This window comes from Pipistrellus hanaki (genome assembly GCF_964339955.1).
Source record: "Pipistrellus hanaki genome assembly, chromosome: 19".
Classification (NCBI taxonomy): domain Eukaryota; kingdom Metazoa; phylum Chordata; class Mammalia; order Chiroptera; family Vespertilionidae; genus Pipistrellus; species Pipistrellus hanaki.
This window is the reverse complement of record NC_140521.1, coordinates 1,888,507-1,914,871: the sequence shown is the minus strand read 5'-3', so window position 1 is coordinate 1,914,871 and position 26,365 is coordinate 1,888,507. Positions and strand designations below refer to the sequence as shown.

At 58.9% G+C, this 26,365-nt stretch overlaps 1 long non-coding RNA gene and 1 gene segment (V, D, J or C); both read left to right on the top strand.

Annotated features, from left to right (window-relative positions):
- The window catches only part of LOC311613495 (immunoglobulin lambda-1 light chain-like), a 64,455-nt gene that overhangs the window by 5,501 nt on the left and 32,589 nt on the right, over window positions 1–26,365 (top strand).
- Window positions 18,869–19,161, top strand: LOC311613507. The gene is made up of 2 exons (XR_014793467.1): window positions 18,869–18,961; window positions 19,079–19,161. It is a non-coding gene; the product is annotated as an uncharacterized lncRNA (long non-coding RNA).

Sequence of the window (26,365 nt, the reverse complement as noted above, 5' to 3'; positions counted from 1 at the left end):
AGGGCTGACCCCCCAGTGACCTCTGTCAGCTCAGGCAACTGCAGGCAGAGTGTCCCAGGACCACCCCAGTCACCCTCCTTGTGAAGGACTGTTCTCTAAAGGGCTGTGGTGACTTTGACCCACACAAGCTCGCTCAGGTCACTCTGGCTCTCTCTCCTCTCACTTTCTCTCACTATCTCCTTCACTGAATTCTTCTCTCCCACACCCTTCCTCTCTGAAATCAATAAAAACACACATATTTTAAAAAGAGCTCCTTCCTTCTCACTGCGGACTAGTGTTCCCTGGTCTGGCGGGAGTGACATCTGTTATTCACCACGCAGGAAGGACAGAGACCTCCGTGCTCTCCCACGTGGACATGGTGCCCCCGGGACCATGACTTCTGTGCAGAGTTCCCGTGGTTCTTCTTCCAGCATTAAGAAGGGTTCAGCAATGTGGAGAAAGGCGGTACAAAGATTAAGTTAGGGTCCAAAGCGGAAAGGTAATTGTGAAAGGTGTTAGGGGACAAAGGAGCTTTGGCTAAAGGAACTAAGCTCCTCTTGTCTCAGGACCCTTGCTTTTTATTAACACAATTTGTCCTAAGGCAAGGTGGAGATAATACACTTCCAAGGGTAGGTTTTAGAGCACTGTCAGAATAGGGAGAAGCCTGCAGCTGTTCAGGTGTTTGGCCAATAGGAGGCAATAACATGTAGATTAAGACGCCCCGAGCTATCTGGCAGCAAATAATCATCCTATTCAGGTTTGGGGGAAATGCCTTTAACCATTCCAACAGGTGATTGCATATGTGACTCAGACGTCTTTGAGTCCTCAAGTGGCATCGGCCTTTTAAGGAAACTCTTGCAATCATGACATGCTGTACTTGGATCTGGCACCCAGTGTCTCTGTTTGCACAAGCCTCCCTCTGAAAAGAGTGCCCGGAGCACAGCTGCTGGGCTGTGCGCTCAGTGCGAGGCTCCGTCCCCCAGAGGCTGTGAAGGGTTTCCAACGGTCACCTGACCCTTTCCCATTCCCACCATCCCTGCTCCTGCCATCCCTTCCTCCCACCCCTTGAGAACGGAAAATACCTGTCTCATGTTGTGGTTGTGTCTCACTGTGATTTTCACTGCTGTTTCCCTAGTAACTAAGGATGAACGACCTCCCCTGTGCTCAGGACCATCAACACACCCTCTTCCTGATTTGTCTGCTCATGGGTCCTGCCTGTGTCCTCATGGGTTGTAACTCTTTGGTTAAATTTCATTCCTTCTGTCCTGGCTGCACTGGCCATTCATTGGAAATGGGGTTAACTCCCATTTCTCTTCTCTCTCTTCCCTGTTCCTTTACGAAGTTTTACACAGCCATGGAGATGGCTTTCCATGAGTGCCAATGAATGAATGGTTCCTTTGGTGAATTGTGCTTCTGATGGCATCACAGAACGCTTGCTTGGCCTTAGACCTCAGTCACTAACAAGGTCGCCTGAGAGGCACATGAGCAATTTCTCTGCCTCTGGCCCTGGGACCCTGGCCTCTCCCACCGCAGCATGACCACTGGCCCCACAGGCTCCTCCCAGCCTCACAGCCCTGCCCTGAGGGTGAGTCCTCCCCGGACAGGAGCCCTGAGGGTGGTCCATATGCCCAGAGAGGAGACCAGGGTGCTGGTTTAGAAGTCAAAACTCTCTCTCTCTCTCTCTCTCCCCCCCCCCCCCCAAATATGTTTTCATTCGTTTCAGAAAAAGTAGGGGGAGGGAGAGAGATAGAAACATCAATGATAAGAGAATCACTCATGGGCAGCCTCCTGCACACCCCATAACAGGTATTGACGCCCTACCTGGGCCTGGGCCCTCACCTGGAATCAAAACTGGATCCCCTGGGTCATGGGTCGATGCTCCAACATTGGGCCACATGGGCTGGACAGAACTTTCTAAGTGGACAGCACAGGGCGCTCTGGGGAACCTGGTGCAGGCCCAGTGCATGGAGCCCTGGCACAGCCTCCCACACTGAGCCCTTTTCTGCTCAGCAGGGAGACCCCCTGGGGTCCAGGTGGAAGGAAGTGGATTTGCATGAGGCCCCGCCCACCCAGGAGCACAGAGCCTTGAAGACCTGACCCCCAGTTGAGGGCCCAGAGCAGAGCCTGGCAGCCTCACCATGGCCTGGACCCTTGTGCTCGCCCTCCTCACACTCTGCACAGGTGCTGCCCCAGGCTCAGCCCAGACCCCAGGCAGCAGCCTGGCCATGACCTTCAGCTCAGAAAGGGGGCAATGAGGGTGTGGGCCTCTGGGACTGAGACCCTCATGCTCATACTCACCTCTCCTTTTCTCTCCTCCCCTCTCCTCTCCTCTCCTCTCCTCTCCTCTCCTCTCCTCTCCTCTCCTCTCCTCTCCTGTTCTCTCCGTTTGTCTCTTCACTTACAGGTCCTGTGGCCTCTTCAGAAGTTACTCAGCCTCCAGCAGTGTCTGTGGCCTTGGGACAGACGGTCAGCATCACCTGCCAGAGTGAACTTATAAAAAAAAAATACGCTAGTTGGCTCCAGCAAAACCCCGGCCAGGCCCCCAAGCTGCTCATCCGTGGTGACAAAAATAGGACCTCAACGATCCCTGAGCGATTCTCTAGCTCTGACTCAGGGGACAGAGACACCCTGACCATCAGCGGGGCCCAGGCCCAGGACGAGGCTGACTATTACTGTACAGTGTGGGACGACAATGCTAAAGCTCACAGTGACACAGGCGGATGGGGAAGTGGGACAGAAACCTCCTGTGTCACCCTCCCCTCCAGCCCTGAGCTCAGCTGCCCGTCTGTGTGGAGCGAGAGTAGGACAGACCCGGGCCCTTTGTACAATCCCAGGTGAAGCTCTGTCAGCCGGGTCCTGTCCAGGAGCGTGAGGCCATCAGGAGGGCGGGGGCATCAGACCAGCCCCAGGAGGGGCCTGGGAACCCTGAGAGGGAACGTCTGGAACACCAGCCACATCAGCTCCACAGCGTCACCACTGTGTCCAAGAGAACTCCAGTTTACAGGAGACCTGGGCCCATAGACACAGTCACCACCGGCCGTGTCAGGAGGACAATGGCCTTTGGACTTTAAAGAAATGTTGCTGTCCCTCCCTGGGGTGGCTCAGTGGGTAGAGAGACAGCCTGCAGACGAGGGGTCCCGGGATCCATTCTATCCTAGGGCACGTGACCCGTGTGTGGGCTCAATCCCATGAGGGTGCTGCAGGAAGCAGCCAATCAGTGATTCCCTCTCATCACTGATGTTTCTATCTCTCCCTCCCTCTCCCTCCCTCTCTAAAGTCAATAAAAATATATGTAAAAATAAATGAACAAATGCTGCTGGGAGTGCCCTTCTCCGGGGGAAGGTCATTGCATGAACCTCCGGGCAGGACGCGGTGCTGTGCTCAAAGACCCGGAGGGAGGCTGAGGAGGAGGAAGGTGATGGACGGGCCTGCTGCTCTCACAAAGGGGCATGTGGTCCTCACTGCCCCCCACACACCCTGCCCTGGAGGCCAGCTCACCCAGGACTTCCTAGCAGGTCCCCTCCCACGTGGTTTTGAGCCCATAGCTCAGGGGTGAGGTCTGGGCAGCAGGAGTCGCTGCAGGGCCCCTGGGGAGACCCTGAGGTGTGGGTGTGAGGTGGGGTTGTTTCGGGTGCCCCCTCAGCGGGGAGCATCAGGGGCGTGTCTGAGGCAGGGCCTGGGCTCTCATCAGTTCCCTCTTTAGCCCCAAGGCTGACCAGGGGCCAGGAGATCCTCTGTCTGTGCTCAGGAGTCACCCAGCGCCTTCGCATCCCTCCACATGCAGCGTGGCCAGCGTGTAGGGGGGTCAATGACGTTCTGTTCCCAGCAGTGCTGGGTGTGGACACTGACATGGTGTCAGGAGGTGAGGGGACACCTGCTTTCCTGACAAAGACGCTTTGTAAAGTCACAGGCTGCCTCTCCCTGCACTGACCCTGCTCCACAGCCATGGCCTGGGCCCAGTCAGAGGAGAGATCCCGATCCACACTGTGAGCAGCCCGCTGGACAAGGGCCCTAAGCAGGACCCGATTCCCATGTGCCTGTGACACATGACCCCGTGGGGTCAGCCCCGCAGGGAGAGGGGCGTATCCCCACCTCAGTCCACACTCAGTTCCTTGATCCCCAGGAAACACCGATGCCAACAGCCTGAGGATCAGAGCGCTGTTCACCCAGACTCAGGAGGATGGACTCCTGAATAGAGAACAGAAGGCGAGACAGGAGGGCTGAGGGGCCTGGTGGGGGCGGGGCAGGGAGAAAGCTGGAAGGTCAGGCTCTGAGGCTAGTCTCCTGCATTGGAGTCTTGACCCATCGTCTCTGTCTGGGGGATTCTGGGAAAATCTCTAACCTCCCAAGTACGCTGCCTCCTCATTGGCCTGGAGGAGAGGCTGGGCCCCAGCAGAGGATGCTGGGAGCTCCTGTGAAGCTGAGTGAGGGGCCAGGGACACACTGCCCACCTGCCAGCCTCCAGGAAGCTCTCAGAAGTCCTCCCTGTGATGGACCAGCTGCACAGGGAGGTGACATTCACCCTGGGGACAGCAGGGGGCGCTGAGGGTCCTGCTTTGGGGCCTGTAGAGGTCAGAGTGCCCTGGGCTGTGCCAAGTGCAAAGAGCAGGACTGAGCTCCTCTGAAGACCCTCCCATGGGCCCAGCAGCTCTGAGCAGTGAAACCCACAGCTGCCCTCTGCCCTCAGGGGAGGCCCCGCAGGAGGCCCTGGGCTCAGGGCGGGGCCAGCAGCTGACACACACCCTGGCTGGGCCCAGAGCACACATTTGCATCCCTGCTCCTCCCCCCTGAGCTGTAGGCACAGAGGATAAGACAGGGGCTGGCAGGGCCAGTGCCAGCTGGGCAGCCGCAGGCAGCGCTCAGGACCCTCCCGCCATGGCCTGGCTGCCCTTCTGCCTCCTGCCCCTCTTGGTGTCCACAGGTCAGAGCGGCCACAGCCCCTGGGCTCCTGCCCCCCATCCTCCCTCCCAGCTCAGTCCTCTGGGTGCCTGTACGAGGGGGTGCATTGGGCATCGCTCTGTGTTCTGTGTCCGCAGGTCTCTGTGCTCTGCCCATGCTCACCCAGCTCCCATCTGTCTCTGCTGCCCTGGGGGCCTCGGTCAAGCTCACCTGCACCCTGAGCCGGGAGCACAGCAGCTACATTGTTGACTGGTATCAGCAGAGAGCAGGACAGGCCCCTCGTTATTTGATGAGGGTTAACAGCGACGGAAGCACCACCAAGGGGGACAGGATCCCTGATCGCTTCTCGGGCTCCAGCTCTGGGGCCGACCGCTTCCTGACCATCTCCAGCCTCCAGCCTGAGGACGAGGCTGATTATTACTGTGGTGAGAGTCACACAATTGATGGCCAGGTTGGTTAAGCCACAGTGATACAGGCAGAGGGGAAGTGAGACAAAAACCTCCCTCCCAGGCTCCTCCCACAGGTCCAGAAGGTGGTCTCCCTGCCCCTCCCCAGGACCCTGTGCCCATGGCTCTCCTCCCTTCACTTCCTCATCTGGCCAGTCCTCTCACTGAGAGCCCTGAGGAGAGGCCCCTGGGGGCACCACGTATGTCCCTGGGACCAGACAGCATGAGTGTCTTCGCCCCCCCCCAGGCATGTGGGAACAATGCTGGGGGACCTGCCTGCCCACAAAGGAAACACTGGAGAGAGGGGCGGTGCTGATGTCTGAGTCCCCAAGCGCCCTCAGGCCTTGCTCCAACCTGGGGCACTGGTCAGAGAGGAGCCGGATCTTGGGGTCCCAGCGGGGTCCATGGAACACACAGCAGTGAGCCCCTTCACTCTGAGTGCAGCATGGACTCCGGCAGAGCCTGGCAGGTCAGGGCTGAGCAGGAACCATCTGGTCCTCAGGGAAGCAGGACAGAGACCCTGAACCTGTGGGGTATGCAGCCCAGGAGGAAGGCGGGGCCTCTGAGGGGGCCTGGGGGCCATAACTTCTGTGCAGAGTTCCCGGGGTTCTTGTTCCAACATTAAGAAGGGTTCAGCAATGTGGAGAAAGGCAGTGCGTAGATTAACTAAGAATCCAAAGATAAATGGTAATTTTGAAAGGCATTAGGGGTCACAGGAGCTTTAGCTCTTCTACCTCCTAAGCTCTCCTTGTCTCAGGACCCTTGCTTTTTATTATACAATTTGTCCTATGGCAATGTGGAGATAACACACTTCAAGGGTAGGGTTTAGAGCAGTGTTTCCCAAACTTCTCTCATGATGAGAATCACCTGGTGGAGTTGTTAAAACACAGATTCCTGAATCCCAACTAAGAAGTGCTAAATTAGAATTTTTGGGAACATATAGGTAAAATTGTATACTTAACTAGTGCTCTAAGACAGATGTTATATACAGAGCACTAAATTAGGTATGCAATTTTACCTATATGTTCTCAAAAATTCTAGTTTAGCACTTCTTAGTTGGGATTCAGGAATCTGTGGTTTAACAACTCCAACAGGTGATTCTCATCATGAGAGAAGTTTGGGAAACACTGGTTTAGACTAGAGCATTGTCAGAATGGGGAAGACCTACAGCTGTTCAGGTGTTTGGCCAACAGGAGGCAATAACAGATAGATTAAGAAGCCCTGAGCTATCTGGCAGCAAACAATCATCCTATTCAGGTTTGGGGGAAATGCCTTTAGCCATTCCAACAGGTGATTGTATATGTGTCTCAGCCCTTATGGAGTCCTCTAGTTCCATCAACCTTTTTAGGAAACTCTTGCAATCATGATATGCTGGCATTGGCTTCTGGCACCCAGTGTCTCTGTGAGCTCAGGCCTCCCTCTGAAAAGAGTGCCCGGAGCACAGCTGCTGGGCTGTATGCTGAGTGCGAGGCTCCATCCCCCAGAGGCTGTGAAGGGTTTCCAATGGTCACCTGACCCTTTCCCATTCCCACCATCCCTGTTCCTGCCATCCCTTCCTCCCGCCCCTGGGGAACTGGGAATACCTGTGTGGTGTTGTGGTCCTGTCTCTCTGGGGTTTTCGCTGGTGTTTCCCTAACAGCTAAGGATGAACGCCCTCCCCTGTGCTCATGGCCTCAACACACCCTCTTCCTGACTCGCCTGCTCTTGGTTCCTGCCTCTGTCCTCATGGGCTGTGATTCTTTGGTTAAATTTCATTCCTTCTGTCCTGGCTGCACTGGCCATTCATTGGAAATGGGGATAACTGGCATCTCTCTTCTCTCTCTTGCCTGTTCCTTTACGAAGCTTTACAGAGCCAAGGAGATAGCTTTCCATGAGTGCCAATGAATGAATGGTTCCTTTGGTGAATCGTGCTTCTGATGGCATCACAGAACGCTCGCTTAGCCTTAGACCTCAGTCAGTAACACGGTGGTATGAGAGGCACATGAGCAATTTCTCTGTCTCAGGCCCGGGAACCCTGGCCTCTCCCACCCCAGCATGACCACTGGCCCCACAGGCTCCTCCCAGCCCCGCAGCCCTGCCCTGAGGGTGAGTCCTCCCCCGACGGGAGTCCTGAGGGTGGTCCATATGCCCAGAGAGGAGACCAGAGTGCTCTGTTAGGGGTCAAAACTCTCTCGCTCTTTCCCCCTGCCCCCCAAATATGTTTTCATTCATTTCAGAAAAAGTAGGGGGAGGGAGAGAGACAGAAACATCAATGATGAGAGAATCACTCATGGGCAGCCTCCTGCACACCCCATAACAGGTATTGACGCCCTACCTGGGCCTGGGCCCTCACCTGGAATCAAAACTGGATCCCCTGGTTCATGGGTCGATATTCCAACATTGGGCCACATGGGCCAGACAGAACTTTCTAAGTGGACAGCACAGGGCGCTCTGGGGAACCTGGTGCAGGCCCAGTGCATGGAGCCCTGGCACAGCCTGCCACACTGAGCCCTTTTCTGCTCAGCAGGGAGACCCCCTGGGGCCCAGGAGGAAGGAAGTAGATTTGCATGAGGCCCCGCCCACCCAGGAGGGAAGAGCCTTGAAGACCTCACTCCCAGCTGAGGGCCCAGAGCAGAGCCTGGCAGCCTCACCATGGCCTGGACCCTTGTGCTCGCCCTCCTCACACTCTGCACAGGTGCTGCCCCAGGCTCAGCCCAGACACCAGGGAGCAGCCTGGCCATGACCTTCATCTCAGGGAGGGGATGATGAGTGGTGTGGACCTCTGGGAATGAGACCTCATGCCCACATTCACCTCTCCTCTCCTCTCCTCTCCTCTCCTCTCCTCTCCTCTCCTCTGCTACCTTCCCCTTTCCTCTCCTCTCCTCTCCTCTTTTTTTGTCTCCTCACTTACAGGTCCCGTGGCCTCCTCAGAAGTTACTCAGCCTCCAGCAGTGTCTGTGGCCCCGGGACAGACAGTCAGCATCACCTGCCAGGGAGATCTCATAGCAAAATATTATCCCAATTGGTACCAGCAGAAGCCCAGCCAGGCCCCAGTACTGGTCATCTATGGTAACAACAACCGGCCCTCAGGAATCCCAGACCGATTCTCTAGCTCTGACTCAGGGGACACGAGCACCCTGACAATCAGAGATGCCCAGGCCCAGGACGAGGCTGACTATTACTGTGCAGTTTGGGACAACAATGCTAAAGCTCACAGTGACACAGGCGGATGGGGAAGTGGGACAGAAACCTCCTGTGTCACCCTCCCCTCCAGCCCTGAGCTCGGCTGCCCATCTGTGTGGAGCGAGAGCAGGGCAGCTCCGGGCCTTTGGACGATCCCACGTGGAGCCCTGTCAGCCGGGTCCTGTCCAGGAGCGTGAGGCCATGAGGAGGGCGGGGGCATGGGACCTGCCCCTGGAGGTGCCTGGGCACCCTGAGAGGGAACGTCTGGAACAGCAGCCACCTCAGCTCCACAGCGACCCCACCGTGTCCAAGAGAACCCCAGTTTACAGGGGACCTGGGCCCCCAGACACAGTCACCACCGGCCGTGTCAGGATGACAATGGCCTTTGGATTTTAAAGAAACGTTGCTGCCTCTCCCGGGGGTTGCTCAGTGGGTTGAGTAACAGCCTGCAGATGAGGGGTCCCAGGTTTGATTCTGTCCTAGGGAAGGTGACCAGTGTGTCGGCTCAAAACCAGGAGGGCGCTGCAGGAGGCAGCCAATCAGTGATTCTCTCTCATCACTGATCTTTCTCTCTCTCCCTCCCTCTCCCTCCCTGTCTAAAGTCAATAAAAATATATGTAAAAATAAATGAACAAATGCTGCCGGGAGTGCCCTTCTCCGGGGGAAGGTAATCGCCATGAACCTCTGGGCAGAACCCGGTGTTGTGCGCAGAGACCCGGAGGGAGGCTGAGGAGGAGGAAGGTGATGGACGGGACTGCTGCTCTCACAAAGGGGCGTGTGGGCCTCACTGCCCCGCACACACCCTGCCCTGGAGGTCAGGTTGCCCAGGACTTCCTAGCAGGTCCCCTCCCACATGGTTCTGAGCCCACAGCTCAGGGGGGAGGACTGGGCAGCAGGAGTGGCTGCAGGGCCCCTGGGGAGACCCTGAGGTGTGGGTGTGAGGAGGGGTGGCAGAGGGTGGGCAGGGAGAGGGGAGCGGGCGCCCCCTCAGCGGGGAGCAGTAGGGGCGTGTCTGAGGCAGGGCCTGGACTCATGTCAGTTCCCTCTTTGGCCCCAACACTGAGCAGGGGCCAGGGATCCCTGTGTCTGTGCTCAGGAGTCACCCGGCACCTCCAGGTCCCTCCAGTGCAGCGTGGCCAGCGTGTTGGATGGTCAGTGACGTTCTGTTCCCAGCAATGCTGGGTGTGGACACTGACATGGTGTCAGGAGGTGAGGGGACACCTGCTTTCCTGCAAAAGACGATTTGTAAAGTCACAGGCTGCCTCTCCCTGCACTGACCCTGCTCCACACCCATGGCCTGGGCCCGGTCAGAGGAGCAATCCCAATCCACACTGTGAGCAGCCCGCCCGACACGGGCCCTAAGCAGGACCTGATTCCCATGTGCCTGTGACACATGACCCCGTGGGGTCAGCCACGCAGGGAGAGGGGCGTGTCCCCACCTCAGTCCTCACTCAGTTCCATGTTCCCCAGAAAACACCGATGCCAACACCCTGAGTATCTGAGCGCTGTTCACCCAGACTCAGAAGGACGGATACCTGAATAGGGAACAGAGGGCAGACAGGAGGGCAAAGGGGCCTGGTGGGGCCAAAGCAGGGAGAAAGCTCGAAGGTCAGGTTCTGAGGTCAGTCTACTTCACTGAAGTCTTGACCCATCATCTCTGTCTGGGGAATTTTGGGAAAATCTCTAACCTCCCAAGGAAGCTCCCTCCTCGTTGGTCTGGAGGAGAGGCTGGGCCCCAGCAGAGGATGCTGGGGGCTCCTGTGATGCTGAGTGAGGGGACAGGGACACACTCCCCACCTGCCAGCCTCCAGGAAGCTCTCAGAAGGCCTCCCTGTGATGGACCAGCTGCACAGGGAGGTGGCATTCACCCTGGAGACAGCAGGGGGCGCTGTGGGTCCTGGTTTGGGGCCTGTAGAGGTCAGAGTGCCCTGGGCTGTGTCAAGTGCAAAGAGCAGGACTGAGCTCCTCTGAAGACCCTCCCATGGGCCCAGCAGCTCTGAGCAGTGAAACCCACAGCTGCCCTCTGCCCTCAGGGGAGGCCCCGCAGGAGGCCCTGGGCTCAGTAAGGGGCCAGCAGCTGACACACACCCTGGCTGGGCCCAGAGCACACATTTGCATCCCTGCTCCTCCCCCCTGGGCTGTAGGCACAGAGGATAAGACAGGGGCTGGCAGGGCCAGTGCCAGCTGGGCAGCCGCAGGCAGCGCTCAGGACCCTCCCACCATGGCCTGGCTGCCCTTCTGCCTCCTGCCCCTCTTGGTGTCCACAGGTCAGAGCGGCCACAGCCCCTGGGCTCCTGCCCCCCATCCTCCCTCCCAGCTCAGTCCTCTGGGCGCCTGCACGGGGGGGTGCATTGGGCATCGCTCTGTGTTCTGTGTCCGCAGGTCTCTGTGCTCTGCCCGTGCTCACCCAGCCCCCATCTGTCTCTGCCGCCCCGGGGGCCTCGGTCAAGCTCACCTGCACCCTGAGCCGGGAGCACAGCGGCTACTATGTTGACTGGTATCAGCAGAGAGCAGGACAGGCCCCTCGGTTCATCATGGAACTTTACAGTGACGGAAGCAGCACCAAGGGGGACGGGATCCCTGATCGCTTCTCGGGCTCCAGCTCCGGGGCTGACCGCTTCCTGACCATCTCCAGCCTCCAGCCTGAGGACGAGGCGGATTACATCTGTGGAGTGGGCTATAGCATTGATGGCCAGGTTGGTTAAGCCACAGTGACTCAGACAAAGGGGAAGTGGGGCAAAAACCTCTCACCCTCTGTCTGCTCCTCCACAGGGACTCGGGGAACCTGCTCTCTGTCCCTCTCCAGATGCTGAGATGCTGACTCTTTCCTTGCAAAACCATCATCCTACCGCGTCCCCCATGGCAGCCCTGGGAGAAGCAAACAGGGGCCATGACTGAAGTCCTTGTGCCCACACTTACATTCTGACTCCCTTCACCTGTTGGCAGGAAGCTGGTACCCAGCATACCAGAACCCGCACACTACGCCTCTGAGGGGGAGTGGGGCTGTGCTGACCAGGTTTCCAGGAGGCAACGGGCCTGGGCTCGGTCCTGGGCTCTGCTCAGGGAAGGAGCAGAGACCTCGGGGCGGTAGAGGTGACCGTGGACATGGTCTGCTGCCTGTGCTGCTCCGTAGAGGGGTGTGGCTCAGTGGTTGAGCATTGACCCATGAACCAAGAGGTCACTGGCTGGATTCCCAATCAGGGCACATGCCCAGATTGTGGGATTGATGCCTATGAAGAAGGCGTGCAGGAGGTGGCCTATGTCAGTGGTCGGCAAACTCATTAGTCAACAGAGGCAAATATCCATAGTATTGTACAAGGATTGACATTTCTTGTGAGAGCCGAAAACTGACTTCTCCTCATGGACCACCAAGTTTCCATCCCACTGGCCGTTTCAGTCTCACAGATATTTAGTGGAAGAGCCACACTCAAGGGCTAAAGAGCCACATGTGCCCTGGGCCCTCACCAGGAATCAAAACTGGATTCCCCAGCCGAAACCGGTTTGGCAAGGTGGATGGAGCTTCAACCTGTGGACTGAAGGGTCCCAGGATCAATTCCAGCCAAGGGCATGTACATTGGTTGTGGGCACATCACCAGTGGGGAGTGTGCAGGAGGCAGCTGATCAATGATTCTCTCTCATCAATGTTTCTAACTCTCTATCCCTCTCTCTTCCTCTCTCTAAAAAATCAATAGAATATTAAAAAAAAAAAAAAAAAAAAAAAAGGATCCCCTGGTTCATGGGTCGATGCTCCAACACTGGGCCACACCGGCCAGTCAGAACTTTCTAAGTGGACAGCACAGGGCGCTCTGGGGAACCTGGTGCAGGCCCAGTGCATGGAGCCCTGGCACAGCCTCCCACACTGAGCCCTTTTCTGCTCTGAAGGGAGACCCCCTGGGGCCCAGGTGGAAGGGAGTGGATTTGCATGAGGCCCCGCCCACACAGGAGGGAAGAGCCTTGAAGACCTCACCCCCAGCTGAGGGCCCAGAGCAGAGCCTGGCAGCCTCACCATGGCCTGGACCCTTGTGCTCGCCCTCCTCACACTCTGCACAGGTGCTGCCCCAGGCTCAGCCCAGACACCAGGCAGCAGCCTGGCCATGACCTTCAGCTCAGAAAGGGTGCGATGAGGGGTGTGGGCCTCTGGGACTGAGACCCTCATGCCCACACCCTCCTCTCCTCTCCTCTCCTCTCCTCTCCTCTCCTCTCCTCTCCTCTCCTCTCCTCACTTACAGGTCCTGTGGCCTCTTCAGAAGTGACTCAACCTGCAGCAGTGTCTGTGGCCTTGGGACAAACGGTCAGCATCACCTGCCAGGGAGAACTCATAAAAAAGTATTTCCCTAGATGGTTCCAGCAGAATCCTGGCCAGGCTCCCAATCTACTCATCTATGCTGATAAAAACCGGACCTCAACGATCCCTGACCGATTCTCTAGCTCTACCTCAGTGGACACAGACACCCTGACCATCAGCAGGGCCCAGGCCCAGGACGAGGCTGACTATTACTGTTTAGCGTGGGACAACAATGCTAAAGTGCACAGTGATACAGGCAGATGGGGAAGTGGGACAGAAACCTCCCTGTGTCACCCTCCCCTCCAGCCCTGAGCTCGGCTGCCCGTCTGTGTGGAGTGAGAGCAGGGCAGTTTCCGGCCCTTTGGATGATCCCACGTGGAGCCCTGTCAGCCGGGTCCTGCCTAGGAGCATGAGGCCATGAGGAGGGCGGGGCTATCGGACCTGCCCCTGGAGGGGCCTTGGCAGCATGAGAGGGAACGTCTCGAACAGTAGCCACATCAGCTCCACAGGGACCCCACCGTGTCCAAGAGAACTCCAGTTTACAGGGGACCTGGGCCCACAAACACAGTCACCACCGGCCGTGTCAGGAGGACAATGGCCTTTGGACTTTAAAGAAACGTTGCTGGCCCTCCCTGGGGTGGCTCAGTGAGTAGAGAGACAGCCTGCAAATGAAGTGTCCCGGGTTCGATTCTGTCCTAGGGCCCGTGACCCGTGTGCGGGCTCAATCCCAGGAGGGTGCTGCAGGAGGCAGGCAATCAGTGATTCTCTCTCATCACTGATCTTTCTCTCTCTCTCTCCCTCTCCCTCCCTTTCTAAAGTCAATAAAAATATATGTAACAAATAAATGAACAAATGCTGCTGGGAGTGGCCTTCTCCGTGGGAAGGTCATTGCCATGAACCTCCGGGTTGGACGCGGTGCTGTGCGCAGAGACCCGGAGGGAGGCTGAGGAGCAGGAAGGTGATGGACGGGCCTGCTGCTCTCACAAAGGGGCATGTGGCCCTCACTGCCCCGCACACACCCTGCCCTGGAGGTCAGGTCGCCCAGGACGTCCTAGCAGGTCCCCTCCCACGTGGTCCTGAGCCTACAGCTCAGAGGGGAGGACTGGGCAGCAGGAGTGGCCACAGGGCCCCTGGGGAGACCCTGAGGTGTGGGTGTGAGGAGGGGTGGCAGCGGGTGGGCAGGGAGAGGGGAGCGGACGCCCCCTCAGCGGGGAGCAGCATGGGCGTGTCTGAGGCAGGGCCCGGGCTCATGTCAGTTCCCTCTTTGGGCCCAACGCAGAGCAGGGGCCAGGGGTCCCTGTGTCTGTGCTCAGGAGTCAATGGCGCCTCCACGTCCCTCCACGTGCAGCGTGGCCAGCGTGTGGGGGGGGGTCAGTTACACTCCACCCTCTTCAGGACCACGATGGAAAGCAAACACCTTTGTGCAAGGGATTCCGTGGGAAAGGTTGTCTTGTCAATTATGTTTCACGAAATTAAAGGTTTTGTCCCTATTCTCACAGTTGTCCAACCTCAGTCGCCTTTGCTGTGATAGAAAGGGATCTTGATCTCACTGTGGGAAGAGGAAACCAATTCAAAGACCCCAACCAATCACATGACTCCCAAGAGGCTCCTGACATGTGACCCTGTGTGGTCGGCCATGGAGGCAGAAGAGGGAGAGTCCCCGGCGCTGACCACACAGAGTCCGTGTTTCCCTGGGAAACACAGATTCTAACCCGGAGGCCCTGAGCTCTCTTCTGAGCAGACACAGGGGGAGTGGGCCTCCTGAGTATGGAAGAGAGGGCGGGACATGAGGGCTCAGGAGGCCTTGGGGGAGGGGAGGAAGTGATCCAGAAGTGGAGAGGGGCAGGCCAAGAAGGGGTTGAAAGGTCAAGCTCGAAGGTCAGTCTCCTGCATTGGAGGCTTGACCCATCATCCCTGTCTGGGGGATTCTAGGAAAATCTCTAACCTCCCAAGGATGCTCCCTCCTCGTTGGTCTGGAGGAGAGGCTGGGCCCCAGCAGAGGATCCTGGGAGCTCCTGTGATGCTGAGTGAGGGGACAGGGACACACTCCCCACCTGCCAGCCTCCAGGAAGCTCTCAGAAGGCCTCCCTGTGATGGACCAGCTGCACAGGGAGGTGACATTCACCCTGGGGACAGCAGGGGGTGCTGTGGTTCCTGCTTTGGGGTCTGTAGAGGTCAGAGTGCCCTGGGCTGTGTCAAGTGCAAAGAGCAGGACTGAGCTCCTCTGAAGACCCTCCCATGGGCCCAGCAGCTCTGAGCAGTGAAACCCACAGCTGCCCTCTGCCCTCAGGGGAGGCCCCGCAGGAGGCCCTGGGCTCAGGGCGGGGCCAGCAGCTGACACACACCCTGGCTGGGCCCAGAGCACACATTTGCATGCCTGCTCCTCCCTCCTGAGCTGCAGGCACAGAGGATAAGACAGGGGCTGGCAGGGCCAGTGTCAGCTGGGCAGCCGCAGGCAGCGCTCAGGACCCTCCCGCCATGGCCTGGCTGCCCTTCTGCCTCCTGCCCCTCTTGGTGTCCACAGGTCAGAGCGGCCACAGCCCTGGGGTCCTGCCCCCCATCCTCCCTCCCAGCTCAGTCCTCTGGGCGCCTGCACGGGGGGGTGCATTGGGCATCGCTCTGTGTTCTGTGTCCGCAGGTCTCTGTGCTCTGCCCGTGCTCACCCAGCCCCCATCTGCCTCTGCCGCCCCGGGGGCCTCGGTCAAGCTCACCTGCACCCTGAGCCGGGAGCACAGCAACTACATTGTTGACTGGTTTCAGCAGAGAGCAGGACAGGCCCCTCGGTTCATCATGTATCTTAAGAGCGACGGAAGCACCACCAAGGGGGACGGGATCCCTGATCGCTTCTCGGGCTCCAGCTCCGGGGCCGACCGCTTCCTGACCATCTCCAGCCTCCAGCCTGTGGATGAGGCGGATTACATCTGTGGAGTGGGCTATAGCATTGATGGCCAGGTTGGTTAAGCCACAGTGACTCAGACAAAGGGGAAGTGGGGCAAAATCCTCTCACCCTCCGTCTGCTCCTCCACAGGGACTCGGGGGACCTTCTCCCTGTCCCTCTCCAGATGCTGAGATGCTGACTCTTTCCTTGCAAAACCATCATCCTACCGCGTCCCCCATGGCAGCCCTGGGAGAAGCAAACAGGAGCCATGACTGAGGTCCTTGTGCCCACACTTACATTCTGACTCCCTTTACCTGTTGGCAGGAAGCTGGGACCCACCACACCAGACCCGCACACTACGCCTCTGAGGGGGAGTGGGGCTGTGCTGACCAGGTTCCCAGGAGGCACGGGGCCTGGGCTGGGGTCCGGGCTCTGCTCAGGGAAGGAACAGAGACCTCGGGGAGGCAGAGGTGACCGTGGACGTGGTCTGCTGCCTGTGCTGCTCCCTGGAGGGAAACAGGGCCTGGGAGGACGGGGCTGAGCAGGAAGCACTGGTCCTCAGGGAGGCAGGACAGAGACCCTGACCCCGTGGGGGGCGTAGCCATGGCCCAGGAGGGAGGTGGGGCCTGAGGGGAGGTCTGACAGGACCAGCGTGGAGCAGGGCACTGCTCCTCCCGCTGTACCAGAGCCTCTGCTTGTGGGGCCAAGACAGGCCCCTCTGCCTGGGCCTTTGAGAGACAATGGGGCGGGAGCCCGGCCACTGAGGATGGACATGGAGCGGGAGGAGTGGGAGGAGAAGGATCAGGGCTGACCCCACAGTGACCTCTGTCAGCCCAGGTGGACGAATGCACAGAGTCTGACGGCCTCCCCGTCCCCCTCCCTGAGAAGGGCTGTTCTCTGAAGGGCTTTGGTGACTTTGTCCCTAACAAGCCCCGCGGGTCCCTCTGCAGGGCGAGTCCCTAACCCTACCTGTAGCCCTCCCTTCACAGAACCCATGTGATTCTGAAACCAGAAGTCAAGTTTGCATCCAAAGTTCTAGAGTGGCATCAATTATACTCAATAAAGCAGTTTCAAAAAACTACAATAGCCCTTCCAGCTTTGCTCAGTGGTGGAGTGTCGACCTATGAACCAGGAGGTCAGGGTTTGATTCCCATCAAGGGCACGTGCCTAGGTTGCGGGCTCGATCGTAGTATGGGGTGTGCAGGAGGCAGAAGATCAATGATTCTCTCTCATCATTGATGTTTCTTTCTCTCTCCCACTGCCTTCTGCTCTGAATTAAAATAAACAAACAAACAAATGCTTGGGTAGCAGGTGATCTGAAGAGTCTCTGAAGCAGGTGACCACCTGGCCAGGAGGGGAGGTGGAGCTGATGTGGTTGACAGTGCCGGGGAGGCAGGGCCAGATTGAGAGGGAATTGAGGAGGGACTTCCCCTCAATCTCTTTCTCTCTTTCTCTCTCTCTCTCTCTCTCTCTCTCTCTCTCTCTCTCTCATTACTTCCCATTTAATTTTGTTTATCTCTCCCTTATGCTCTTTGCTGTTGTTTTCCATTCACTCTTCCTTTCATTTTCCCTGTTTTCCTCTTCATAGTGTGTGTGTGTTGTGTATGTGTGTTTGTGTGAGTGTGTGTGTGTTTAAGTGTGTGTGTGTGAGTGTGTGAGTGTGTGTATGTGAGTGTGTGTGTGTGAGTGTGTGTGAGTGTGTGTGTGTGAGTGTGTGTGTGTGTGTGTGAGTGTGTGTATGTCTTGTGTGTGAGTGTGTGTGTGTGTGTGTGTGTGTGTGTGTTTCTATGGGATTTTATCCCATGGGCGGCTTCATGGATCCACAGCAGCATGAAGACACAACACCCTTCTCTTCCCCCTCGGCCCTCCCACATTCACCTTTATAACATCACCCACCTCTTCTTCAAGGTGCCTTCCCCACCCCCAACTCCTGGCTCCACTAGTTGCGTCTTCATTTCTAAACGTTTGCATTTCAGAACTGGCCTGTGGGGTTAGAGACGGAATCCCGGAGTGCGAGGCCTCTGAGGGGGCGCTCCTCACCACCCTGATCCCTGTAGACTCTCCCAACGGGCGGTGCATTGAGCTCCGTCCTCTTCATGGCCAAGGCGGAGTCCATGGTCCTGGTGGGCCAGCGTCCCTGCCCCTCCACCCAGCAAGGGCATCTCACTGCTCTCTGGGACGTATGCCCACGGGTGCCAGGCACACCTCCTGTCCTTCTCCGTGAACATCAGCTGTCACTTCTCTGAAGCAAATGCCCGGTGTTCCCGGGGGTGTGAGGCAGGGACTAGTACTTTCACAGTAGCCCGCTCTTTCTGACTGTCCGCACCATTGCCCGTGAGCAGAGCCACCTGTGAGCGACCCAGGTTCTCTACACCCTCAGCCGCAGTGGGGGTCACCCCTTCTTTCCCTTTAGCCAATCTGAGAAGCGGGACCTGAGATCTCGCGGTATTTCATCGGCATTTCTCTAATGCCCAAGGTGGAGCATCTTCTTCTGTGCTGGTTGCCATCCATATGTCTTCTTCACCGCATGGTTCTTCTTGACAACTACCATGTTCTAAACAGTTCATAGTAGTGTTCTCGGTTCTTCCTGTCTAGCTTTGAGGTTTCTTTTTCTATTCTACCCTCGAGGTGTCCATTGGAATGTTTTCTCTTTGTTACTTGTTTTCTTATCCTCTTTCAACATTTTTTTTTTAAAGCAAAATATCCATTCTGTAAGGTTCAATGCTATTGATCTTTCCTTGAAGCATCCATCTGGTATTATCAAAGCTGAGTAGTTGTTTCTTGCCTCAGTAGATCCCAAAATTTCTCCTATTTTTTGAACCTCATAAAAGGTGACCTGAGTGGCCCCTGACCATCCTCACTGGGTCAGAGCACAGAGCCTACCTCTCAGGAGGCAGCAGGACCACTGGCCACTGTCTCCATGAGCAGACCCCGCCCACATGGGTGATCTGATTTCCAGAGAGGAGGACCCAGGACTCTCCCCAAGCCCAGAGAGGAGGTCAAAGGTCAGCCCGGGGTGTGTGTGCAGGAGCTGAGTCAGAGGTCAGCACTGTCGCCCTCAGCACCACGGAGAGCTCCGGGGATCCTGGGACAGGCTGGGAGGAGGCTCCCATTTGAATTCCCATCAGCCCAGCTGCTCCCCGCCCAGCTGCAGCCAGTCCAGGAGGCCCCCAGGGAGGAGGCGATTTGCATGAGGAGCCCCTTGCAGTGCATAAGAGGCACAGGCCCCACTGCGGGCTCAGAGGCTGAACCTGGGTGTCTCCGCCATGGCCTGGACCCCTCTCCTGCTGGTCCTGCTCACTCTCTGCACAGGTGCCACCCCCAGGACCTGAGCTGGACCTGCTGCAGCCCTGAGCTCCTCCAGGCACAGCCTCGGGGTGGACCCTATAGGTAAGGGCGCCTTATCCTCACACCTCTCCTCTCTTACAGGCTCTGTGGCCTCCTATGAGCTGACCCAGTCGGGCTCCTTGTCAGTGGCTCTGGGAGGGAGAGTCAGCATCACCTGCACTGGAGAGCTACTGGATAAAAAATATACTTCGTGGCACCAGCAGAAGCCCGGCCAGGCCCCCGTGGCGCTCATTTACAAGGAGAGCCTGCGGCCCTCAGGGATCCCTGACCGGTTCTCAGGCTCCAGCTCCGGGAAGACAGCCACCCTGACCATCAGCGTGGTCCGGGCCGAGGATGAGGGGGACTATTACTGTCAGACATGGGACAGCAGTGGTAATAAGCTCACAGTGACACAGGCAGATGGGGAAGTGGGACAAAAACCCCATCCCCGTCTGTGTCATATGCTCATGCAGCCCCAGGAGACAAAGCCAGGAGCAGGCCTGGCCCAGGGCCCATCTCAGCTCCCCAGCCGCCCCTCCTGCCACCCCAGGCCGCTCAGCAGGGGGTGCACAGAGCAGGTTCACTCTGACAGGACAGGCTGCCCTGATAGTGTCTGGGCCCAGGTGTGAGAGGGAGACGGAGGGCCCGGTTGTGAGAGGGAGACACAGGACCTGAGTGTGAGTGGGAGACACAGGGCCCGGGTGTGAGTGGGAGATGGATGGCCCAGGTAGAAGGACACACAGCGGGAGACACACAGACAGTGGTAAGGACCCTGCTTGTCCTCCCCATGGTTTCGGAGCGCTCATTGTCCCATGTCGGAATGGCTCCCCAGGTCCCAGCACATCTGAGCTCAGGAAGCCCCGGATCTTGGCAGCCTGGGTTCTGAACAACCAAACCCGAGCTGTGGGCACCGGGGGGGTCCACCCAGGTCCCTGCTCAGGGCTGACCCACCTCACAGCCCGCTGGGCCCTGGCAGCTCCCAGCAGTGCCCTCCCTGGGAAGGGCTGCCTCCCCCGAGGCCATGGCCCTCTCAGAGGAGGCTCAGGCCCAGCACCTGCCCGAGGCCAAGGTCCAGAGGCTGTGCCTCAGCCCAGGGTGCCCTCCCCGCGGACCCTCGGTTGCCACCCATGCAGGTCACCTCGTCTTGTCTCTCACGTTTCATTCCCAAGGCCTCACCCCACAGCCCCTCGCCCGTGGCTCCAGGGGCCGGCAATTGTCAACGAATCTCAGCTCCACCTGTGGGAGCAGCTCCCAGGGCCACAAAGAGCCGCCAGGAGCCCAGAGAGCCGGGCGGAGCTCACACACAATCAGAGGCCGAGCGTCCCTCCGTCCCTCCATCAGAGAGGACAGGCTCCCCCTGAGGGCGCCAGTCTGAGCGGAGGGAAGGGCTCCTCAGCGCTGGGCAGTGAGCACAGGCGGCAGCTGCGCGGCCCCACCCGGGAGGTGTGAGCCCGGGAGGCTGAGTGCCAACCAGTTTCCATTAAATTCACTCAGTCACAGCAAGCACATTATATATATTCACAGAGATAATATGTATGTGCAAGTATTGTTCACAAAACACAAAAATATTACTAAGTCTGGTGTCACATCAAAATTTACTGCAGGAACACAGGAAGATATGAGCCATCATAATAAAAAAAAAAATAAATTAAAAATCAATGCATCACGCTAGCCAAGGAATTTCACAGAGGATGCACTTTGTAGACAAGGACTTCTAAAATCCACATCTCATTTGTTCAGGAGGGAAAGAATGACTGACCATGGTCATTACAGACGAGGGAGACAAAAACGCAGCACTGAATTCAATGGGTGGAAATGAAAACCACAGTGTGTGAGCGAAAATCACACCTGAGGGGTTGACAGAAGGTGGATCAGTGGATAGGAGGAGTTGAGTCAGTGGGTTACATGGAGGAGAATCCACAGACAAGAGACAAAACCGCCGACAGAACAAGACACTGAGATCACTAACACCCTGCCCTGCAGGGCTACAGCAAGGAGCCAAATGTGCATGTGATTGCTGACTCTGAAGCAGAAGAGGTTAGGGGGCGGTAGGAAAATATCTGAGGAAATAAATACTCCTCAGAGAGATTCTGAATTCCATGAAACCCTGGATCCCACATACCCAAAGCTCTGACAAGCCCCGTGCACACACACTCACACACACACACACACACACACACACTATACACACACATACACACTCTCACACACACACACACACAATCACACTCTCACACATACGCACACACACACAGATTACACACACACACACACACACACACACACACACAGGAAACACCAGCACAGTCCTGCTCAAACCCCTTACAGCCAGCCCAGAAGAGAAACCCCGAACAGTGTCCGGAAGGAGGACTCGATCCACAGAGGAGCCCGGAGATCCCAGCAGGTCCCTCCGTGAAAACAGCGCAGACGAGGAGAGAGCAGAGCGCCACCCTGAGACCTGAAAGCAGAAACAAAACCACAAACCGCCGCCCACTTCCGAGCCTCCACCCAGTGAAAGTGCCTTTCAGTGAAGGAAGGGAAGGAACCCTCTCAGACACACCGGCTCTGAGGCCGTGACCCCGGCCGACCAGCCCCTGTGCTGGTGGGACCTGCACCAGCGGCCAGCACCAGGGAGAGTCAGTCCTTCAGACCTGTGTCCCCCAGTCCAATCCCAGAACCCGCCCCCCAGGGATATGAGCAGTGATGCTTCAGGGGGGCACGACCCCCATCTTCCCAGTGCATCCCGTCCTCGTTCCTGGGCGGCCAGAGCCTCTGGCGCTTGGTCCTGAGACAGGCCGTGGCCTGGGAGAGGACAGCCCCCTCTCCTGGGACCAGCAGCTCAGGGACCAGGGCATCTCCCCCTGAGCAGGAGGCTCAGCATCCACACCTGCACCCAGGACACCTGCACCTCCAGCCTCCAGAGAGCAGCGGCCACCAGGGGGCGGCAGAGACCACACCCAGCCTCCTGGCCCCTGGGAGGGCCTGGCCTGAGGGATTCCAACCTGGACAGGGAGGACTCCCCCCACCCTCCCACCTGCAGAGAGAGCAGGGGCACTGCTGGGACCTTCTGACTATGCCTGCCCCCTGGTTCCTGTGAGATTTGCCTGTTTCTCCAGCTCAGGTGCAGGCCCTTCCTTCCTCTCCAAACCCCTCACCCCCTTCCTGCTCCCCTTCTCCAGCTGCCTCACCTTCCTCCAGCCCTCGGTCTGCCCAGGCACCAGGCACAGGGGACATTGAGGCCCAGCATCTAGGACCTGCCCTGAGGGCCCCCAGGCACAGAGACGGGCAGCCCCTAGTGGCTCCTGGGGTTCCAGGAGCCATCAGCCGGGGGCCTGTGTTTTGGTTCTGATGATCACACACGGGGCCTGGGTGGCCCCTGCAAGGAACTCAGGCTCCCGCGCTCACCTCTGCAGGGACCTTCTCTCCCCAGCTCACACCTGCCCTCAGCCCTCCCCTCTGAGCTCTGCTGTGGCCAGGCCAGGAGGCCCTAGGCCAGTAACAATCCTAGTGCAGGTGTCCATCCCACAGAATGGCCCCAGAATAACCCAGAATCCCCTGGGAGAGGGCAGGGTTGCAGGTGCTAGATCCTGGGCTGAGCCCTTCTCAGAGCCCACAAGCTCCCAGCAACCCCTGGGCCTTGCTAATTTGCATGCCCCCCAGCTGCCTCCAAGGGGATAAGAGAGGCCTGGGAGGGAGCCTGCAGCCTGGGCCTCAGGGAGCAGAGTCAGGGCGCCCACCATGGCCTGGATCCCTCTCCTCCTCAGCCTCCTGGCTCTCTGCACAGGTGCTGCCCGGCTCACCCTCCCAGCCCCGGGCCTGGGGCAGCCTGGCTGACTCTGAGCTCAGGGCGCTGGCTGGCGGGGGGGAGGCTCTGAGGGTGCTGAGGGCTCCCTGCAGCAGGACGGGGGATCCTTGCTCAGCGGCTCCAATTGGGGAGCCCCAGGCCACCTGGGCTGAGGGGGATGCGGGGCGCCCTGGGCCTGGGAACCCCTGGGGCTCAGGCAGGCGGGCGGCAGGGGGTCCTGGGAACGGGCCCTCACCTTGCTGCCTCCTCCTCCTCCTGCAGCCTCTGTGGCCTCCTACGAGCTGACGCAGCCGCCCTCGGTGTCCGTGAACCCCGGACAGACGGCCAGGCTCACGTGTGGGGGAGACAACATTGGAAATAAATATTCATACTGGTACCAGCAGAAGCCCGGACAGGCCCCCGTGCTTGTCATCTATAGAGATAGCAACCGGCCCTCAGGGATCCCTGACCGGTTCTCAGGCTCCAACTCGGGGAACACGGCCACGCTGACCATCAGCGGGGCCCAGGCCCTGGACGAGGCCGACTATTACTGTCAGGTGTGGGATAGTGGTAATGCTCACAGTGACACAGGCGGATGGGGAAGTGGGACAGAAACCTGCCCGCCGGGCCTGGTGCTCTCGCTCAGCAGCTGTCTGAGCAGCTGGAGGTCAGGCCTCAGGGTCAGGCGTCCCTCAGGGCCTGGCCCGGCCCCTGCAGCGCTGGGGCCTCAGCGGGTCCCTGTCCTCCCGGGGCCTCTGCTCCTGCTGATGGAAATGGTGTGTTAGGTGCTCTGAGCTCCGGGCTATTGGCAGCCTGATAGACACAACGGCTTCACCAACTCCTCCCACACCCACAGGCATCAGTGTCCTGTGAGCAAAGACAGAGCCCCCTGCCGAAGCCCCTTCTTCTCGGCACCCCCACATTTCCCTGGCTGTGGGGACCCCCAGAGATCCTGAATCCCGCACCCTGCTGCCAGGGTTTCTTCCTTTCCTGGGGTGTCACACGAAGTGCAGACACCACTGTGGTCCCACCTGGGGATGCCTCCCAGCAGGGAAACTGCACAGCCAATGGGCCCTCCCTGCCTGTCACCATGGAACCGGACCCGCCCTGGGCCTGCGCTGCTGTCCCCACAGGGAGGCATCAGAGGATCGTTCATTCCCATACTGCCAGCAGCCGGGGAGAGCAGCGGGGCACCCACACACATCTGCTCTGCACCCCCCATCAGCCCGCGGCTTGTATTAGGCAGAAAGACAAAGATTACAGGGGACGTAGGCAAAGAAAGGGTGTGCAAGTCCGCAGTTCACAGGTAGTGCAGGCTGGAGATTTGCAAAGGCCTATTAGTGTGTAAAGGCCTGTGGGTAAGCAAAGGGCTGTGGGTGTGCAAAGGATTGTGAGTAAGCAAAGGGCTGTGTGTGTGCAAAGGATTGTGGGTAAGCAGAGGCCTCTTGGTGAGCAAAGGCCTGTGGGTAAGCAGGGGCCTGTGGGTGAGCAGGGGCCTGTGGGTGAGCAGGGGCTGTGGGTGTGCAGGGGCCTGTGGGTGAGCAGGGGCCTGTGGGTGAGCAGGGGCTGTGGGTGAGCAGAGGCCTGTGGGTGAGCAGAGGCCTGTGGGTGAGCAGAGGGCTGTGGGTGAGCAGAGGCCTGTGGTGAGCAGAGGCCTGTGGGTGAGCAGGGGCTGTGGGTGAGCAGAGGCCTGTGGGTGAGCAGAGGCCTGTGGTGAGCAGAGGCCTGTGGTGAGCAGAGGCCTGTGGGTGTACAGGGGCCTGTGGGTGTGCAGGGGCCTGTGGGTGAGCAGGGGCTGTGGGTGTGCAGGGGCCTGTGGTGAGCAGAGGCCTGTGGTGAGCAGAGGGCTGGCCATCTCTCCATGACCACAGGCGGCTCCTGGCGGGAGGATGGGCCGCGTTCCGGGGGGAGCTCCCCTCCCAGCCCGGGGAGAGGCGCCTCCTGTACCCAGAACAGAGCCATCCCCGTGGACAGAGCAGGATTCATGCTTCTTGGAATTCCAGCGGGTCCCCAGCAATCTGTGTCTGCCCTGTCACTAACATTCTGCCATTTGGTCACCTATTGAACCCAAGACCACCGGGTCCCGTCCCCCGCTCCCCTCCCCCGCTGCTGAGCACCACTCACCTGGCAGCCCCTCCTTCTGGGCCAGCCCTCTCCCACCTCTGAGGTCCGGCCAGGTCAGCCAGGAGGGGACAGGGAGGAATGTGATGGGCCACCACAGGGGCCTCGGGAGCGGGTCAGGACCAGAGGCGCAGCCAGCAGCTCAGGTCCCCGCAGGGCTGCCTGGAGGGCAGGAGGCTGGGGAGACAGCCACCGCCTCCCCGAGTGTCTTCAGCCCCCGGTGGCAGCGAGGGCCGGGTGTGTCTGAGCCCCCCTGTGTCTCACCGGTCCCTGCCCAGCAGCACCTGCCCGGGGACCCTATGGCAGTGGCTGTGCCCAGCTGCTCCCACACCTCCTGACCGGCCACCTGGAGACCCTCCTCATCACACAGCGACCCCCACGCCATCCCACGCCCCACACCTCAGACCGGAGCAGGCCTGCAGCCAGAGCGCCCCTGGCCACGGCTCACGTGTGTCCTGGGTCACGCCTGACTCTCCGCAGGGCAGGGCCTGAGCCGGCTCCTCCCCACCCCTCCCTGCTCCCTCTCCTGCCCTGAGGCTGCTGGCTTTGATCCCCTTGTTTTCACCCTTTAGGGGGGACCTGAGCCCTCCCTTCCCGTGGAGGAGGTCAGGGGTCACACAGAGGGGGGCCAGCAGCCCCAGGACCAGGGAGCCTCCCCTGAGCAGTGGGGTGTGCATCTCCCCCTGGGCAGAGGTCACCCTGCACCTCCACAGCCAGGACGGAGCCGCCACCAGGGGGCGCCAGAGAGTCTCCTGGCAAAGCCACCTGCAGATAAGGTGTGCCTGGCCTCAGGGGTCCTCACTGGGCCAGGGCGGGAGGGTAAGTGACCTGAACCTAAAACCTAAAGAGAAAGGACAGGCCCGGGACACGGACGCACCAATTCTGCTGGGCCGCGGCGGGAAGCCCCGGGCCTCCTATGTCCAGGGCCTGAAGCTCCGCAGGAGCTCCGGAGCCGGTCTGACCCCGTTGGGTAATGAGGTAACCTCTGTCCCCGAATATACCCCCCAGCGGGACAGGCTGTTGGGGAGACGCACTCCCTGAGATGCGTGGCAGCCGGCCCTCATCCCCGACTCCGCAGAGAGTCCCTTTCCCTCCCACCTGTCCCCGCCCCGCCTGCAAAATGGGGAGACTGAGGCAGCGCACCTGTGATCTGCCTGGGGACTCACCGCCCAGGGCGGACAATGACCGAACACTGGGGGCCTTTAAGAGCTCCACGGGGCCAGTGGCTGAGCATGGAGCCGGGACCTGTCAGCCAGGAGGCCGAGGTCCCATTCCTATCAGTGTACCTGGACCGGTGGGGGCTAGATCCCCAGGAGGGGGTGTGCAGGAGGCAGCCGGCCTGTTTCTCTCTCCTCATTGATGTCTATCACTCTGTGCCTCTCCCTTCCTCTCTCTGAAATCAATAAAGAAACAGATTTTTAAAAAAAAAACAAAAAAACAGAAAACTCTGTGTGTTGCTGACAAGGGGTCATTGTTACTCGGTC